Raw genomic sequence first — 19,540 nt, forward strand, 5'->3', positions numbered from 1 at the left:
GGTCAACTTCCAACCAACACACACGCTGAAAAGAAAAAGCAGAAAATTAAAGGCTGTCACGAAGGCGATGAGCAGACACGTCTGATCACCGCCGAGCCAAAAGTGAAGTGAAGCAAGTCACCGGTGTGTGGAGGGGGGAGGGGTAGCAAGCTACCCTTCCCCACCCCCCGCTAACTAGCGCGGGGGTAATTAACCCTCGTTAAAAACTATTGGCTCGTCATTTCAGCTGCGCTAAAAGTAATACCCTTTGTAAATAGCGTGGTTTGTATTTCGGTTACGGAACAAATGTCTTTAAGGGAAGGATCCTTCGGATGTTGATCTACCACTACGGAGGAAGGATCATTAGTATTAGATAAGGCTACATCAACAGATCGTGATGAACTACTCCTAACCCTGTCCCTCTCTAGTCTTTTAACATAACGTTCCTGTGTTACCCATTCAGATTCCGTCAATGAAAAACATTCATTACATCTATCATCAAAAGTACATGGTTTCCCCCTACATTTAACACAAATACTGTGTGGATCAATAGAACCCTTAGGGAGTCAAGCACGACACCCTTCACTAACACGCTTACGAATAACAGGGGAGGGGTCGGCCATATTGAATGGTAAAGAGAAAGATCGACAATCAAAAAACAAAGGTTAAATTAATAAAAATAACCCCGAACCAAAAGATTTCAAGATTAAATGAAAAGGAGAACAATTAAACGATAGCCCAAACTCAAAAAAGGTTGTACATCACCAAATACGACCAAACAGAGTAAAACAGCGAGAGCGAATTTTCTATATGCAGCCAGCGGAGCGGCAGAAGAAGATCTGAGGCTTGTGGGTGTAGTTCCACCTGTGGTACCGCAAGGGCGCTGGTATACACCTGGTATATATACGACAGCGCGAGATTTAAAATTCTGCCAGGGCGTCAGGAGACTTTAGCCATTATATAACCAGCGGGTAAGTTTTATATTCAAAAATGATATTTTGATTATAAAATAAATTTTTGAATATACTTACCCGGTGAATATATAATAGCTGCTGCTCCAGCGGCTCAACAGAAAAACACACAAAAACTCGCGAGCGATCGCTATGAAGGTTGCGGGTGTGCCCACCAGCGCCAACTATCGGCCAGATACCACATATGCATGTAAACAAGCCTCAATTCTTCTCGTCCCGCTGCGTCTCTATTGGGGAGGAAGGGAGGGCCTTTAATTTATATATTCACCGGGTAAGAATATTCAAAAATTTATTTTATAATTAAAATATCATTTTTAAATATTTAACTTAGCCGGTGAATATATAATAGCTGATTCACACCCAAGGTGGTGGGTAGAGACCAGAGTTAATTAAGTTTACAGCGTATATGCTTAGAGTTTTTGACAGTTATAATATAACAAAACCCAAATATATAGGTACCTGGTAAGGAAGTTGACTTAGACGATTACTCTGCCTTGTAAGTCTGTCTTCCTCACGAAGCCCAGCGATCCTCTTAGGATGCTGAAAGACTCCCAGGAGCTGAAGTATCAAGGGCTGCAACCCATACAACAGGACCTCATCAAACCCCTAATCTGGGCGCTCTCAAGAAATGACTTTGACCACCCGCCAAATCAACCAGGATGCGAAAGGCTTCTTAGCCTTCCGTACAACCCAAAAAACAATATTAAAAACATTTCAAGAGACAGATTAAAAAGGATATTGGAATTAGGGTAATGTAGTGGTAGAACCCTCACCCACTACTGCACTCGCTGCAACGAATGGACCCAGTGTGTAGCAGTCCTCGTAAAGAGTCTGGACATCTTTTAAGTAAAATGACGCGAACACTGACTTGCTTCTCCAAAAAGTCGCGTCCATAATACTTTGCAGAGATCTATTTTGCTTGAAGGCCACGGAGGTTGCTATAGCTCTTACTTCGTGTGTCTTAACCTTAAGCAAACATCGGTCTTTCTTATTCAAGTGAGAATGAGCTTCTCGTATTAAAAATCTGATAAAATATGACAAAGCATTCTTTGACATAGGCAAAGATGGTTTCTTAACTGAGCACCATAATGCCTCAGATCTACCTCGTAAGGACTTAGTACGGGCTAAGTAGAACTTAAGAGCTCTAACAGGACATAACACTCTTTCCAGTTCGTTGCCTACGATCTCTGATAAGCAAGGAATATCAAAAGATTTAGGCCAAGGACGAGAAGGCAGTTCATTTTTGGCCAGGAAACCAAGTTGAAGTGAACAAGTGGCTTTTTCTGTAGAAAAGCCGATGTTCTTACTGAAGGCATGAAGTTCACTGACCCTTTTAGCCGAAGCCAAGCACACTAGGAAAAGTGTCTTGAGGGTGAGATCCTTCAGGGAGGCTGAATGTAATGGCTCAAACCTGTCTGACATGAGGAACCTTAGGACCACGTCTAAGTTCCATCCAGGAGTTGCCAAACGACGTTCCTTAGAGGTCTCGAAAGACTTAAGGAGATCTTGGAGATCTTTATTGTTGGAAAGATCTAAGCCTCTATGACGAAAGACCGAAGCCAACATGCTTCTGTAGCCCTTAATCGTGGGAGCTGAGAGGGAGCGAACATTTCTCAGATGTAAAAGAAAATCTGCGATTTGGGCTACAGAGGTACTGGACGAGGACACAGATGCTGACTTGCACCAGTCTCGAAAGACTTCCCACTTCGACTGGTATACTCTAATGGTAGAAGCTCTCCTCGCTCTTGCAATCGCACTGGCTGCCTCCTTCGAAAAGCCTCGAGCTCTTGAGAGTCTCTCGATAGTCTGAAGGCAGTCAGACGAAGAGCGGGGAGGCTTTGATGGACATTCTTTACGTGGGGCTGACGTAATAGATCTACCTTTAGAGGAAGAGTTCTTGGAAAGTCTACCAGCCATCGAAGTACCTCGGTGAACCACTCTCTCGCGGGCCAGAGGGGAGCAACCAACGTCAACCTTGTCCCTTCGTGAGAGGCGAACTTCTGCAGTACCTTGTTGACAATCTTGAATGGTGGGAATGCATATAAGTCCAGATGAGACCAATTTAGGAGAAATGCGTCTATGTGTATTGCTTCTGGGTCTGGGACTGGAGAGCAATAGATTGGAAGCCTCTTGGTCATCGAGGTGGCAAAGAGGTCTATGGTGAGTTGACCCCAAGTCGCCCAAAGACTCTTGCACACGTCCTTGTGGAGGGTCCATTCCGTGGGAATTACCTGACCCCTCCGACTGAGACAGTCTGCCAAGACGTTCAAGTCGCCCTGGATAAATCTCGTTAACAGGGAGATGCCTCGATTTCTTGACCAAATGAGCAGGTCCCTTGCGATCTCGTACAGCGTGAGGGAGTGTGTGCCTCCTTGCTTGGAGATGTACGCCAAAGCTGTGGTATTGTCGGAGTTGACCTCTACCACTTTGTTTCGAAGGAGACTTTCGAATTTCATCAAGGCCAAGTGGACTGCCAAAAGCTCCTTGCCATTGATGTGCATGCTCCTCTGACTTGAGGTCCACAGACCTGAGCATTCCCGACCGTCCAGGGTCGCACCCCAACCCAAATCCGACGCGTCTGAGAACAACACGTGGTTTGGGTTCTGAACTGCTAGGGATAGTCCCTCTCTCAGACTGATATTGCTGTTCCACCATTTCAGGCATGCCTTTACTGGTTCGGAGACCGGGATTGATACCGTCTCTAACGTCTTGTCCTTGTTCCAGTGAAAGGCTAGATGGAACTGGAGAGGCCGAAGGTGCAGTCTTCCTAGCGAGACAAACTGCTCCAGGGATGATAGAGTTCCTACGAGACTCATCCAATTCCTGACTGAGCACCGTTCTCTCTTCAGCATTAGTTGGACTTTGAGCAGGGCTTGATCTATTCGGGTGGCAGACGGAAAAGCCCGAAAAACTGGACTGCGAATCTCCATCCCTAAATATAGAATAGTTTGGGATGGAATCAGCTGGGACTTTTCTAGGTTGACTAAAAGTCCCAATTCCTTGGTCAGATCCAACGTCCAATGAAGATCCTGCAGACAGCGATGACTGGACGAAGCCCTGAGAAGCCAGTCGTCCAAGTACAGGGAGGCTCGGATTCCCGATAAATGGAGGAATTTTGCCACATTCCTCATGAGCCTCGTAAACACGAGAGGAGCAGGACTGAGGCCAAAGCACAGGGCCCGAAACTGGTATACCACATTCCTGAAAACAAACCTCAGAAACGGTTGGGAATCTGGGTGTATAGGAATGTGGAAGTACGCATCTCGTAGGTCGAGAGAGACCATCCAGTCTCCCTTTCTGACCGCTGCTAAGACTGACTTCGTGGTCTCCATAGTGAACTTTGTTTTCGTAACAAAAACGTTGAGCGCACTGACGTCTAGCACCGGTCTCCAACCTCCTGTCTTCTTTGGGACTAGGAAGAGACGGTTGTAAAACCCCGGTGATTGAAGGTTCGAGACTTTCACCACCGCTCCCTTCTCTAGCAACAGAGACACTTCTTGGTTTAGGGCTTGTCTCTTTGACTCCTCTCGGTACCTGGGAGAGAGGTCTATGGGAGTTGTCACTAGAGGAGGTTTGCGTACAAACGGAATTTTGTACCCCTCTCTGAGCAACCGAACAGACTGTTGGTCTGCGCCCCTCTTCTCCCAGGCCTGCCAGAAGCTCTTCAATCTGGCTCCTACCGCTGTCTGAGGCTGTGGGCAGTCAGACTCTGCCACGTGAGGACTTGGCTCCTCTCTTTCCCTCGGCACGAGCACTTCCCCTGCTGGGAGCTCTGCCACGAAAGGGCGGGATAAATCTGGATGCCGGAGTCTCGATCCTGGGTCTTACAGCAAAGGATGTAGAAGGAGTCCCTTTGCGAGCAGAGGACGCCATCAAGTCATGGGTGTCCTTCTGCACAAGCGAAGAAGCTATGTCCTTAACCAGTTGTTGCGGAAACAAAGACGCTGATAAGGGAGCAAAGAGCAGTTCTGATCTCTGACAGGGAGTAACTCCTGCCGAAAGAAAAGAGCAAAGGGAATCTCGCTTCTTTAAGACTCCCGACGTAAAAGTGGAGGCGAGCTCATTGGAACCATCGCGGATGGCTTTATCCATACATGACATGATAAGTAAGGAAACATCTCTGTCAGCAGACGAGATTTTCCTACTTAAAGCTCCTAAAGACCAGTCAAGGAAGTTGAAAACTTCAAAGGCCCTGTATACGCCTTTCAGCAGATGGTCAAGGTCCGAGGAGGACCAACTAATCTTCGAGCGTCTCATGGCTAGGCGGCGGGGAGAGTCTACGAGGCTTGAGAAGTCACCCTGGGCAGAGGCAGGGACTCCCAAGCCGAGAACTTCTCCCGTGGCATACCAGACGCTCGATCTAGACGAGAGCTTTGAAGGAGGGAAGGCAAAGGCCGTCTTCCCCAAACTCCTCCTGGTATCCAACCAGTCGCCTAAAAGTCGTAAAGCCCTCTTGGAAGAGCGAGAAAGCACTAGCTTAGTAAAGGCTGGCATGTTAGCAGGTAAGCCTAGAGCAAACTCAGACGGTGGCGAACGAGGAGCAACGGTAACAAAGTGATCGGGAAAAAGCTCCTTGAAAATTAACATGACTTTCTTAAAGTCCATCGAAGGAGGAACCGTTCTAGGTTCGTCTACATCCGAAGGATGATCATCATGATGAGGGTCAGCAACGTCCTCATCTGAAGGATCTTCGTCCGACAACTACTGAGTAACAAGCAAAGGGGTTGGCAATGCTTGACACGAAGAGTCCACACGCACTGGTGCATCAGTAGCAGTCCAGGACGCTACGTCATGTAACTGCTTAACAGCCTGACTGTCAACAACAACAGGAGCGGGAGGACGCTCGACGTCAACTCGAGACTGCTTTGACTGCCTAGACTGAGCAGTCAAAACAACTCTTGACTGCGGTGTTTGACGCTCAGCGTCAAAACAAGTCAACTCCGCTGGTTGGCGAACGTCCTGAACGTCAACAAGAGCATTAGGAAGCGGCTGAACGTCCATATGCGGCTGAAAGTCAACACGGGACTGCATCGAGTGAGGCTCTACAAAGCGTGACTGACGTGACTTAGTAACGCCAACGTCAACAGGACGAGCAAAGGCTCGTTTTGGCGTCTGAAGGCCAGGATCTCGATTAGCTAAGCGGCGAGGATCATCGTGAACCTTTTCAGCAGAATAGTCTTCCATAAGGGAGGCGAGCTTGATCTGCATGTCATGCAGTACAACCCATTTAGAATCAACGGGAATGGGTGCGGTAAAAGACGAGGGTAACGTCTGAGACTGCACAACCTTGCCTACACCAAGACTCTCGGAGCCTGTGTAACGTTTCTGCTTAGGCGGCGAGCAGTCTTCAGATGACTGCAAAGGGTCAGAGCTGTCCCAATGGCTACAACCAGGACGCTGGACCTGTCCTGAAGGGACCGACTTTCGCTTCAAGGGCCTTGAAACCTTGCTCCACCGTTTCTTATGCGAAAAGCCTTCGGATGACGAGGAGAAAATGGTCTCTCTCGTCTTATGGTAGGGGCAGTCTTGATGAGACACGCCTGTTACCATAGAGGGAACGTCTGTTCGCTGATCAAGGCCTCTCGAACCCATAAGTCGTACGACATTACTTCTCCCCAGGGCTTGGGAGCTTGCAAGAGGTCTCAGACTAGGCGAACGACCGGCACGAACAGACGAACCCTCGGTCGCAACACTGAAAACACTTTGCGCACTAATCACTTTCCCACGATTTTCCGCTGTGGCACTCGGACACTTTAGCTCTTTAACGTCAGCCATGAGTTGATTACGATCTGTAGCTAACGACTCAACTCTTTCGCCCAAAGCATGAATGGCACGTAACATATCCCGCATTGATGGTTCCTGAGTGCTAGTAGAGGGTTCAGGCACAACTACTACAGGGGAAGGATTAGGTTCAGGGGCATGGGGAGAGGAAAAATCTACTGATCTAGAGGAACTTCTCCTCACCCTATCTCTCTCTAGCTTACGAGAATACTTGTCATATTCGAGCCAATCGAATTCCGAAAGGCCCACGCACTCCTCACACCGATCTCCTAATTGACAGGTTTTACCCCGACAATTAGAACACACAGTATGTGGGTCGAGAGAGGCCTTTGGAAGACGCCTATTGCAATCCCTAGCATTACACTTACGAAATCTAGGAATTTGAGAAGGGTCAGCCATTTTGAAATAGTCAAAGAAAGTCCAAAAAACAATCCAAAGTCATCAACAATTAAATCTGTCCAAAAAAGAGTTCAAGAGTTTAAGTTGAGGATAAAACCCCTGCACTGCGAAAGCTCAAACCAAAATGAAGTACTTCACAAAGTCTGTTGAAAAACTCCAGGTTATACAGCGAGTAATGGTACGTCTTGTCGTTAAGACCGACAGAGAAGAATTGAGGCTTGTTTACATGCATATGCGGTATCTGGCCGATAGTTGGCGCTGGTGGGCACACCAGCAACCTTCATAGCGATCGCTCGCGAGTTTTTGTGTGTTTTTCTGTCGAGCCGCTGGAGCAGCAGCTATTATATATTCACCGGCTAAGTTAAATATTTAAAATTGGGTATTACAATTATTACGGACGGAAAAAGCTTTACTACTAAATAATTAATGTTACTTATATAAAAACGTTTGTTTTATTAAAAAATTACACTTATTTTCAATGAAAATATAAACTTAATTAACTAAGCAATAATCATCAAGGGGATTAGCGTGTGTAGCAGTATGTACCACTTGCTAGCTAGTGTATAGTAACTTGATGGGAGCCTTAGTATATCAGCCGCCAGTTCCTCATGCATTGATTAAAAATAGACGTAAACTTCCCCCCTACCCTAAATTAAAAGCCGTGTCCTTACCTACATACCTAATGGGGGGCTAATGGCCCACTGTGACCCCCCTTACACACACTACCATAATCTAAATTAGCCATAATAATACATACAGGTGGCCACTATCCTACATACACCTCACTTAATGTTTTTCCTTATCCGCAAGTGAAGCGAGCGCACGGCAGAGCAAAAACCATTATTTCTTTAAAAAAAAAAATTATATCCCAGTTCTTAGATGGTCTCACTGGGGTTTCTGGTCATTTTCTGTTGAAATGAAGGTGAAATTCAGTAAAAGCACATTATTTACTATAGAAAAAAAAGGTATTATTGTACTGTATTACAGGACAATGTAACCTACGGAAAAAATCTACTATTATCTATAGAAAACATTCCGCTCTCTTCGAAAATGACACTCGTTCTCATCGCAAATGAATAGTTTCAGAAATACATATACAGTATATCTAAATCCAACGATAATGGGGTACCCCCAGTGGGAACTCGGGGTTTTGGGTGGGGAAAACATACTGGGGAATCGGTATATAATGGTAAAACAAGCCTTTTCTTCTCTATATATTACCTTCTTGGATGTGTAATAAACCGATGAAAAAATACGGTAATATTGAGCTGCCATTAGCAATATTAGCGTAACATGCTAACATTATCAGTGTTTTTCATTTATATGTTGACATTCTACCGGTCGGTTGTAGTCGCTCTCGTTCATTCGTTTGTACATAGCAACTTTCGACCTTCTGCGCATAAACTCCTCCCACCTGCACATAAACTCCCCCTCCACCAATAGGATTACTTCTTCTCTTATAACCCCTCCCCATTTTCCCCAACGTCATCTTAACCGCCTCATTCAACTATTCGATTTCACCCGCTTGATTAAAGTATTTTACTTGATTCAGTACAACTATACCATTCCTTTTAAGTAATACCCTAGTATACATATTACGTTTGACCCAAGAATTACTCGTTTTAGTATCCGTTATCTTATAAAATCACCTCATTTTATATTCGCATTAAATATTATTTATTATACACTCTATTTTATCTTGCTATATTACTTTTATACATTTTGTTATTACCTTGTCACGCCCAGATTTCACATAAATACTTGCTCTGGACAAGTTTCCCATTCTGGTTCATTCATGTTTACTCTCTAGACTCCGTTGTTTTTTTTCCGTTAACCTATCACGAACCCTTACGTATGGAAAGTTTGCACAGGGGGGTTAATATTTCCTAACCCCCACCTTCCAACAAACCATTTTCTGTGGAAACCTTTGTCCAAGTCAGGTCTTTGTTACTTCAAGGTGATGTCATTTTGCGTATTTTACGATGGAAATTTTAGAAACTTGTAACGTCTGCAGTAATCCATACTTGACGTATTTTACGATGGAAGTTTTAGAAACTTGTAACATCTGCAGTAATCCATACTTGAAAGCATTTCGGTGAATTTGAATGTTGATAATTTTCTTAAATCTCATAATGTAATAGCCCAACGCTTACAGTGTCCCAAGTGCAGTAGTAAGCTAAGACAAAGAAAAAACGGCGATTTGGATATACAGAAGTTAAGACGTCACAGTCACAACACCCCGGTGACCCACAAGTTTCGTCGTCGCGGTCATAAAAGTAAGTCGTTAATTTCTTTAATTTTATATATATGCAGGTAGAACCTTGGATAGGGGTTGTGACCTGGGAAGGAGGTCCGGGGGCTTGGACCCGGCTAGGGGTTGCAACCTGGGAAGGGGGTCCGGGGCCTTGCCACCGGCTAGGGGTTGTGACCTGGGAAGGGGGTCCGGGGGCTTGCCCCAGGTTAGAGGTTATGACCTGGGAACTTCTAGGTTAGGTTAAGTGGGTTTGTTGGGTTCTGTACCCTTTTGTCCCTTTTTATATATTGTGTAAAGGGTATATATATGGAAAAATGCTTTAAAATGTTATTTTGATAATAAAATAAATTTTTGAATATACTTACCCGGTGATTATATAGCTGCAACTCTGTTGCCCGACAGACAACTCTACGGTAAAAACTCGCCAGCGATCGCTACACAGGTTGCGGGTGTGCCCAACAGCGCCATCTGTCGTCCAGATACCCAGTACTCAATGTAAACAAAGACTCAATTTTCTCCTCGTCCCACTGCGTCTCTATTGGGGAGGAAGGGAGGGTCCTTCAATTTATAATCACCGGGTAAGTATATTCAAAAATTTATTTTATTATCAAAATAACATTTTTCAATATTTAACTTAGCCGGTGATTATATAGCTGATTCACACCCAGGGGGGTGGGTAGAGACCAGCAATATATGTTTACACTTTTATGAGCTAAGAGTTTTTATTTCATTTTAGAAGTTATCAAAATAACAAAAACAAAATAAATAGGTACCTGGTAAGGAAGTCGACTTGAACAATTTCTCTGCCTTTTAAGTACGTCTTCCTTACGGAGCCTCGCGATCCTCTTAGGATGCTGATCGACCCCTAGGATCTGAAGTATCAAGGGTTGCAACCCATACAACAGGACCTCATCAAAACCCCTAATCTAGGCGCTCTCAAGAAATGACTTTGACCACCCGCCAAATCAACCAGGATGCGAAAGGCTTCTTAGCCTTCCGGACAACCCAAAAAACAACAATAAAAACATTTCAAGAGAAAGATTAAAAGGGTATGGAATTAGGGAATTGTAGTGGTTGAGCCCTCACCCACTACTGCACTCGCTGCTACGAATGGTCCCAGTGTGTAGCAGTTCTTGTAAAGAGACTGGACATCTTTCAAGTAAAATGACGCGAACACTGACTTGCTTCTCCAATAGGTTGCGTCCATTATACTTTGCAGAGATATATTTTGCTTAAAGGCCACGGAAGTTGTTACAGCTCTAACTTCGTGCGTCTTCACCTTAAGCAAAGTTCGGTCTTCCTCACTCAGATGTGAATGAGCTTCTCGTATTAACAATCTGATAAAGTCTGACCAAGCATTCTTTGACAAAGGCAAGGATGGTTTCTTAACTGAACACCATAAAGCTTCAGATTGGCCTTGTAAAGGTTTAGTACGCTTTAAATAGAACTTAAGAGCTCTAACAGGGCATAAGACTCTTTCTAGTTCATTGCCTACGATCTCCGATAAGCTGGGGATATCGAAAGATTTAGGCCAAGGCCGAGAAGGCAGCTCATTTTTGGCTAGAAAACCAAGTTGTAGCGAACAAGTGGCTTTTTCTGCAAAAATCCTATGTTCTTGCTGAAGGCATGAATCTCACTGACTCTTTTAGCCGAGGCTAAGCATACCAGGAAAAGAGTCTTAAGAGTGAGATCTTTCAGGGAGGCTGATTGTAACGGCTCCAACCTGTCTGATATGAAGAATCTTAGTACCACGTCTAAATTCCATCCAGGGGTAGCCAAACGACGCTCCTTGGTGGTCTCAAAAGACTTAAGGAGGTCTTGCAGATCTTTATGTTTGGAAAGATCTAAGCCTCTATGCCGGAAGACCGATGCCAACATGCTTCTGTAGCCCTTGATAGTGGGAGCTGAAAGGGATCGTCCTTTTCTCAGGTATAAGAGAAAAACAGCTATTTGAGCTACAGAGGTACTGGTCGAGGATACAGAAACTGACTTGCACCAGTCTCGGAAGACTTCCCACTTCGATTGGTAGACTCTAATGGAAGAAGCTCTCCTTGCTCTAGCAATCGCACTGGCTGCTTCCTTCGAAAAGCCTCTAGCTCTCGAGAGTCTTTCGAAAGTCTGAAGGCAGTCAGACGAAGAGCGTGGAGGCTTTGGAGTACCTTCTTTACGTGTGGCTGACGTAGAAGGTCTACCCTTAGAGGAAGACTACTGGGAACGTCTACTAACCATCGAAGTATCTCGGTGAACCATTCTCTCGCGGGCCAGAGGGAAGCAACTAACGTCAACCTTGTCCCTTCGTGAGAGGCGAACTTCTGCAGTACCTTGTTGACAATCTTGAACGGTGGGAATGCGTAGAGATCCAGATGTGACCAATCTAGGAGGAAAGCATCTATATGTATTGCTGCTGGGTCCGGGACTGGAGAGCAATAGATTGGAAGCCTCTTGGTCAGCGAGGTTGCAAAGAGATCTATGGATGGTTTACCCCAAGTGGCCCAAAGTCTCTTGCACACATCCTTGTGGAGGGTCCATTCGGTTGGAATTACTTGCCCTTTCCGACTGAGACAATCTGCTATGACGTTCAAGTCGCCTTGGATGAACCTCGTTACTAGGGAGATGTCTTGACCTTTTGACCAGATGAGCAGGTCCCTTGTGATCTCGTACAACGTCAGTGAGTGGGTACCTCCTTGTTTGGAGATGTACGCCAAGGCCGTGGTGATGTCCGAGTTAACTTCCACCACTTTGCCTCGAAGGAGAGACTTGAAGCTTTTCAAGGCCAGATGTACTGCCAACAGCTCCTTGCAGCTGATATGCATGCTCCTCTGACTCGAGTTCCACAGTCCTGAGCATTCCCGACCGTCTAGTGTCGCGCCCCAGCCCAAGTCCGATGCGTCCGAGAAGAGAACGTGGTTGGGAGTCTGAACAGCCAGGGGAAGACCCTCTCTTAGGTTGATATTGTCCTTCCACCAAGTCAGACAAGACTTTATCTTTTCAGAAACCGGGATCGAGACCGCTTCTAGCGTCTTGTCCTTTTTCCAGTGAAAAGCTAGATTGTATTGAAGAGGACGGAGGTGTAGTCTTCCTAGTGACACAAATTGTTCCACGGATGACAGCGTCCCTACCAGACTCATCCACAGCCTGACTGAGCAGCGTTCCTTCTTCAGCATCTTCTGGATGGATAGCAGGGCTTGATCTATTCTGGGGGCTGATCGTCTTGTTGTTCAGCAACGTCCTCATCAGAGGGTTCCTCATCCGAAAACTGATGAGGAAACGGCAACGGAGTGGGCAACGTCTGGCTCGCTGAGTCCGGTCGCACTGGTGGATGCGTGACGGAGCCGGACGCAATATCATGGAACTGCTGCACAGTCTGTGAACTGTCAACAACCATGGGTGCGCGAGGAAGCACAGCGTCAACCCGAGACTGTCTAGACCGTCTGGGTTGTGCAGTCAACACCCTACCGGGTTGCTGAGGTTGACGCACTGCGTCAAAACAAGTCACCTCTGCTGGTTATTGAACGTCCTGAACGTCAACAACCACCTCCGAGCGTCGCTTAACGTCAACGTGCGGCTGGCAACCCACACTGGGTCGCATCGGTGGAGGAACCACCTCAACTTAGCGACTGAGGCGGTACCGTTTACCATCCCTGAAAGCCTTGTTATGCGTGACATAATTGTACAGCAAAACTTCAAAGGCTCGAAAACAGCTGTGAAGTTGACCTGTAAACAACTTGGAGCGTCTCCTGGCCAGGCGCCAGGGAGAGTCTACGAGAATTGAGAAGTCTATCTGGGCAGAGGCATGAACTCCCAAGCCGAGAACTTCTCTCGTGTCATATCAGACTCTCGCTCTATAAACCAGTTTAAAAGAAGGGAAAGCAAAGGCTGTATCCCCCAAACTCCTCCTGGTGAAAAACCAGTCGCCTAGCCAACGTAAAGCTCTCTAGGAGAGCGAGAGAGCACTAGCTTAAAAACAACGGCTTCGAAGTAGCTAGGCCTAGTGTAAGCTCTGACGTTTAGGCGAACGAGGAGCAGCAGTTACAAAAAGATCCGGACAAAGATCCTTAAAAAAATCATCATGATTTAATTAAAGTCCATAGGAGGCTAAGCAGCTTTAGGCTCCACTCCATCTGACAGAGTCCTCAAGGGAATATCAGTAGTAGGGAGAACAGCAACTTCCTCATCTACAGGAACCTTGTCCGATAAAAGCTGAGTCTCAAGCAAGGGAGAGACCTACCGTGGTGGCAATGCTTTACAAGCAGAGTCCACACTCACTGGTGCATTAGTAGCGGACCAGAACGCAACGTCATGTAACTGCTTGACAGTCTGTGAACTGTCAACAACTGAACTGTCAACCACAACAGGTGCGTGAGGACGCACAGCGTCCACTCAAGACTGCTTTGACTGCCTAGACTGAGCAGTCAAAACAACTCTAGAATGCGGAGGTTGACGCACAGCGTCAAAACAAGTCGACTCCGATTGTTAGTGAACGTCTTGAACGTCAACAGGAGCATCAGCAAGTGGCCTAACATCCAAATGCGGCTGAAAAACCACACGAGACCGCATCGAGTGTGGTTCTAAACAACCTGACTGACGTGACTAAGCTACGCCAACGTCAACAGTAAGCACAAAGGAACGTTAGGTTGGCTGAAAGCCAGGATATCGATGAGATAAACGGCTAGACTCAACGGACTAATCGGCAGAATAGTCTTCCATAAGGGAGGCAAGCATATACTGCATGTCTTGCCATACAACCCATTAAGGATCAACGGAAATGGTTGTGGTAAGAGACGAGGGTAACGTCTGTGACCGCAACACTTTGCCTACAAAAAAAGACTCTCGGAGTCTGTGTTACGCTTTTGTTAGGCGGCGAGCAGTTATCCGATGACTGCATAGGGTCAGAGCTGTCCTAATGGTTGTAACCAGGACGCTGGACCTGTCCTGAAAGGACTGACTTTCGCTTAAGGGCTTCGAAACCTTGTGACAGGTTTCTTATGCGAAAAGCCTTCGGATGACGAGGAGAAACAACGTCTCTCTTGTCTTATGGTAGGGGAGATCTTGGTAAGATACACCCGATACCATAGAGGGAAAAACGTCTGTTCGTTGGTCAAGGCCTCTCGAACCCATAAGTCGTTTGACATTACTTCTCCCCTGGGCTTGGGAGCATGTAAGAGGTCCCGGACTAGGTAAACGACAGGCACGAACAGACGAACCCTCGGACGCAACACTGTAACACTTTGCGCATATCACTTTATCACTTCGATTTTCTGTTTTGCACTTATTTCACTGAAATCGAAACTTTTACTGATTTCTACCTGAAACACGCAATTCTACCCTTCATTAAAAGGTAGTAATTGCGAAATCAGTCGTATAATGCAAGCTCATTAATACCAGCAAAAAACAGAAAACATATTTAAAGATAAAAAAAAATCAGTGGCTGGGAAAGAGACTAAACACTAGTTCATATAACTACGTTTTCAATCTCTCACCGCACATAGCCTGGGGACGAGAATAAAAAACTAAAACGTTTTATCCTTCCTCCCCGTACAGCGACTAGGGACGAGAGTAACTCGAGAACAACGTTACCCGCTTGAACGGAACGTTTTCTCTCCTCTCTCTCCCTCCGTCTCTATCTCTCTCTCTCTTTCTCTCTTGATTTCGCACCTAAGAGAAGAGCCCAATTATATTTCGTCAAAAAAACATGTTATTTGACTAAAGGAAAAAACTGAAAGGTTTTTCAATTAAAAAGTTCCTTTAAAATAGAATTTAAAACATTTAAGCTAAGAAAGAATGAACAAAACGTCAGAATCGATTTACTCTTACTGCAAAGTGAAACCGTGATACACTCTCTCTCTATCGTAACGATAGAGCGCATGTTGAACGTCCTGAACGTCAACAACTGCGTAGCATAAATAAACTAAACGTTAGTTCATCTTTGAAAACAGTACGAAGACTATCAAAGAAATTCTTTCATAAAATATTACATTTAAAAAGTTTTAAATCCTTAGCTCTTTAAAAGCTAATTACGATATAAAGGGCTCAACGTTGATTAACTTCGGTTTCCAAGTTAGGACCGCCTACTCTCAGGAAAGGTCTATATAAACAAAACATCAAAATTATTTTTATATGTTTATAATAAATGGAAAGTTAATCGAAGAGGCCTAATAAAGGCGGAGAGATATAAAATATATAGAGGAAAATATATAACGTGATATAATTACTAAAAGCCTAAACACACTTCCGTCTAAGGGAAGGGTCGGCCATTTAAAAGTGAAGGAAAGTCCATACTCTCTGTCACCATAATTAAATCTATCCAAAACGAGTTCAAGATTTAAGATGAAGATAAAACACCTGCATAGCGAAAGCTCAAAACTAGAATAAAGTACTTCACCAATTAGTTGTGAAAAAACTCCAGTTTAGCAACAGCGAGTAAGTACGTCTTGTCGATAGCTCGACAGAGAGAAAATTGAGTCTTTGTTTACATTGAGTACTGGGTATCTGGACGACAGATGGCGCTGTTGGGCACACCCGCAACCTGTGTAGCGATCGCTGGCGAGTTTTTACCGTAGAGTTGTCTGTCGGGCAACAGAGTTGCAGCTATATAATCACCGGCTAAGTTAAATATTGAAAAATACACATGCTAATATTATAGTAGCATTGCTAACGTTAGCAATGGCATCGTAACGTTGGTAACGTTGTGTAACATTGCTAATGTTAGCGTTCGCAGTACATAAGTTCTTGATGGGTGAAGTGACACGGAATTCATATTTAAACATTTTAACAGAAAATATATAACAAGAGACCTTATATTTAAACATTTTAACAGAAACTATATGACAAGAGACCCCATATTTAAACATTTTAACAGAAAATATATGTTTTCCTGTAGAAAATAACGTGATTTAACCGGTTTTTACCTTCATTTCGGTCATAATAACAGCAACCAGCTCGAATATTTAAAGTTAGTCGAACTGGTAGTTCTATTTGTTTGTAGTTGAAAACAAGGTTAAATTCGGTCAAATAACGTTATTTACTACAGGAAAACACGTATTTTCTGTTCGAAATGAAAATCTGTAATACAGTAAAACTTTACCGAAAAAAATTATTTTTCTGTTCATGTTGTTTAATCCGTAACTACAATTTTACCGAGAATTGTAAGGAAATTTCAAGTTTTTTTGGCCACAAGAGACCCTGATTAATCATATAGTATCATACTATTATCTATAACACTTTATAACAATATTTTCCAAACAAAGCTGTTAACCTAGGCCAAAAGCAGTGCTCGTCTCGATTTGCCTGTTATATGCGCTTGTCTCGGATAGCCTACAAGATTTTAATACAAATAACTCGATAAACTCGGAAACAGACGACATGCCATTATTACTTGATCTCGAGAATTGCCCGTATAATAAAGTTATGCAGTTATTACTACCAACACTTACTAGATTAACATTGACAGCGTTCTTTGTTTACAAGCGGATCTCCACTACAATGAGAAAAATTACTCTCAAACACAATATGACCTGTGGTAAGCTTCGAAACATACCCTGAGATAGAATGCGTCGCTGAAGTCTCAAAATAATGGTTTAAGACATTGTTTGTTTTGGGGACATTTGACAATACGGTCGTTCGTTTTGCGACTTGTTTTACATTAGGAAAATTGCCATTGAAAAAAGTAAACTGATAACGTCAGTAATAAATATATGAATAAAAAACACCAAGGTTGGGAAAGTTTTAATACTGAACTGTTAGAAACCAAAAATAAATTATAGAGGTAAGAGTTGCAAAAGAAATGGAAAGCAAAACTGTTTCCTTATAAGGAATGCAGTTGACGTTAAATTAATTAATTCAATCGGAAAAGATTGAAATTTGTGTCCAGCTATGGGGAATAGCAGTTCGGTCGTTTGCTTGACTCGAAGCTTTACCTATTTTTCTTAATAAATTAAAAGTAAATAACTTAATACTACTTAGTATAGTAACAATTAGCGTTAATGATAAGTAAAATTAATAATAAAATTAAACTTATGAATTAAATGACTTAAATTAGTAATTGCCTAATAGGCCTTAAGTTCGCGCGTGCGCAATATGGACTTGACGACCTGTCAAAGGTAAGAAGTAAATTACCTCCGAGGTTACCACAGGTCCACAGCCACGGCGAACAGTTCCAATTAAAAGTACTCAGTGGAAAGGCTGGCATCTTAATAGGATATCAACTCCGAACAAAACTAAATCTTCTAAATCCAAGACAACGACAATTTTGGAACACTTCAACGTCTACCTTTGTGTTAAGTGATCTATATTATTCTGTATCTTAGGACATGTCCAGGGAAAAGGGTAATGTAGGGCAATGTCACAAAGTTTTATTAGTGGATCTACTATTTGATGTAAGTTGTTTTGGTTTTTGAATAATTGTTTTGTTCATTGATTATAAGTAAGGTTGGAATTAAAATAGATTCCAACAGAACAAACACCAACTTTATCTGGTTTCACTTGACACAATGCTCACAAATTCATTAGGATTGGATTTACAAATTGGGCTATTTCACCCGGTGCTGCACCTGAGAAAACCCCAACTGTTCCGGTTCCGCATCCGGATTACTTTTATTTTTATTTAAGGGCTGCTTTTCTGGTCCTGTACAACTGGGAGACCCTGTCTTCTACAGAACTTTCAGTCGTTTTATCATGTTCGTTCGAGAGCATTCTACATTCCACATCGCGTACTCCTCATTTACTGTTAAATCGTTACAATAGAAGCACTCACAGAAGAAGAAAGTCTTCATTTTCCTCTTGAATAATAATATGACAAATTTATGTTGTGGGGTACATGATATTGTAAGGACACCGATCCCTTCGTCGTCCAGAAAATCGACAAACTACTTATTTATTTAAATTCTCTCTTCGCTACACTGTGGTGTCCTATGTATATATATTCCGCTCTACCAGAGCTACATTTTGATATATGTATCGTTTCATGACATGTTTTTGTTAACCCATAATTCATATATTTGTAAGTGTAAGAAAACACATATATTTTGGCGGGCACTTCAATCTGACTTGGCGCCAATGTAATCCTACGTTTCCGTCCGCACCTTATGTATTTCCGTGCGCATTCAAATAAAGTATCAGTTGATCTTGGTGACGCTTGTCTCACTGTCCTTACAACTGGTGACCCCGGAGTTGAAAGTAGCATCAGCGGTTTTGGCTTTGCCATTAACGGACTTATTACGGCCGTGCTACCTTCTACATACTCCGTTACCTTAGGCAAGAACCTGCCTTTGGTTCTCCCACACTTCGGTGAACGTAAGGCAGTAGGATGAGCTTAACCGACATATCAACCTCTCACCTCTTCGCCGACTCGTCGTCTGGCCACGATGTAGGAAGCAACACGCCCATCGCACCCAACGGCCTCGCCTCCACGCCCAAAGTCAAACTGCCGCCCTTTTCTCGACACAACACCGCTTCCTGGTTCCTGAGAGCGGACGTACTCTTCCGCGTCGCTAGACTCAGCGACTCCTGCGCCAAGGCTGACATCGTTCTCACCTCCATACCTGAAGAAGTATTCGACAAGATTTCCCCATGGCTCGACGCCCAGGCTGGCCAAGTTTCATACGACGACCTGAGAACGAAACTCATCGGTATCTACTCCCTCTCCGTCTCAGCAAGGGCACAGAAAGTACTGGACCTCGCCGGCAAGCCCATGGGTGACACCTCTCCTGTCGAGGCGTGGGACGAGCTAACCGGCCTGCTCATGCTCCCCGAAACAGACAGCAACGGCCGACGACGTGAGATTAGCTTATCTCGCGAGATCTTTCTTCGACGCCTACCACAGGACGTACGGGCCCAATTGACAGACGCCGACACGCTCCCGATGAACGAACTCCTGTCGAAGGCTCAGAAGCTCCACGAGGCCTCCAAAGCATCTCGCCTCGGAGCATCATCGTCAACACCGCCTCCGTTCTCCTCCCTCAGCAGCTGCTCTTCCATAGACTCCTCAGCAATGGCCCTCGAGGACGACGAGATCGACATTCTATCAAGAAAGAAACCACCGCAACTGACGCGACCAAACCCTAGGCCTAACCCAGCATGGTGCTTCTACCACCAACAGTTCGGCAGTGACGCCAAGAAATGTAGAGCACCATGCAGTTTCCCTAGAAGATGACGCCAG

General features: G+C 44.4%; 1 protein-coding gene across 1 annotated transcript in view; it reads right to left on the reverse strand.

Annotated features, from left to right (window-relative positions):
- LOC137640081 (uncharacterized) overlaps nucleotides 1-16,951 on the reverse strand; it is a 248,802-nt gene extending 231,851 nt beyond the window's left edge. Inside the window, exon 1 of the mRNA XM_068372535.1 lies at nucleotides 16,818-16,951. The gene's annotated coding sequence lies outside the window, so the exon portion shown is untranslated. The remainder of the gene's footprint in view (nucleotides 1-16,817) is intronic.
- Nucleotides 16,952-19,540: the final 2,589 nt, after the last annotated feature.

The sequence above is a fragment of the Palaemon carinicauda genome, chromosome 4 (assembly GCF_036898095.1).
Source record: "Palaemon carinicauda isolate YSFRI2023 chromosome 4, ASM3689809v2, whole genome shotgun sequence".
NCBI classification, from domain to species: domain Eukaryota; kingdom Metazoa; phylum Arthropoda; class Malacostraca; order Decapoda; family Palaemonidae; genus Palaemon; species Palaemon carinicauda.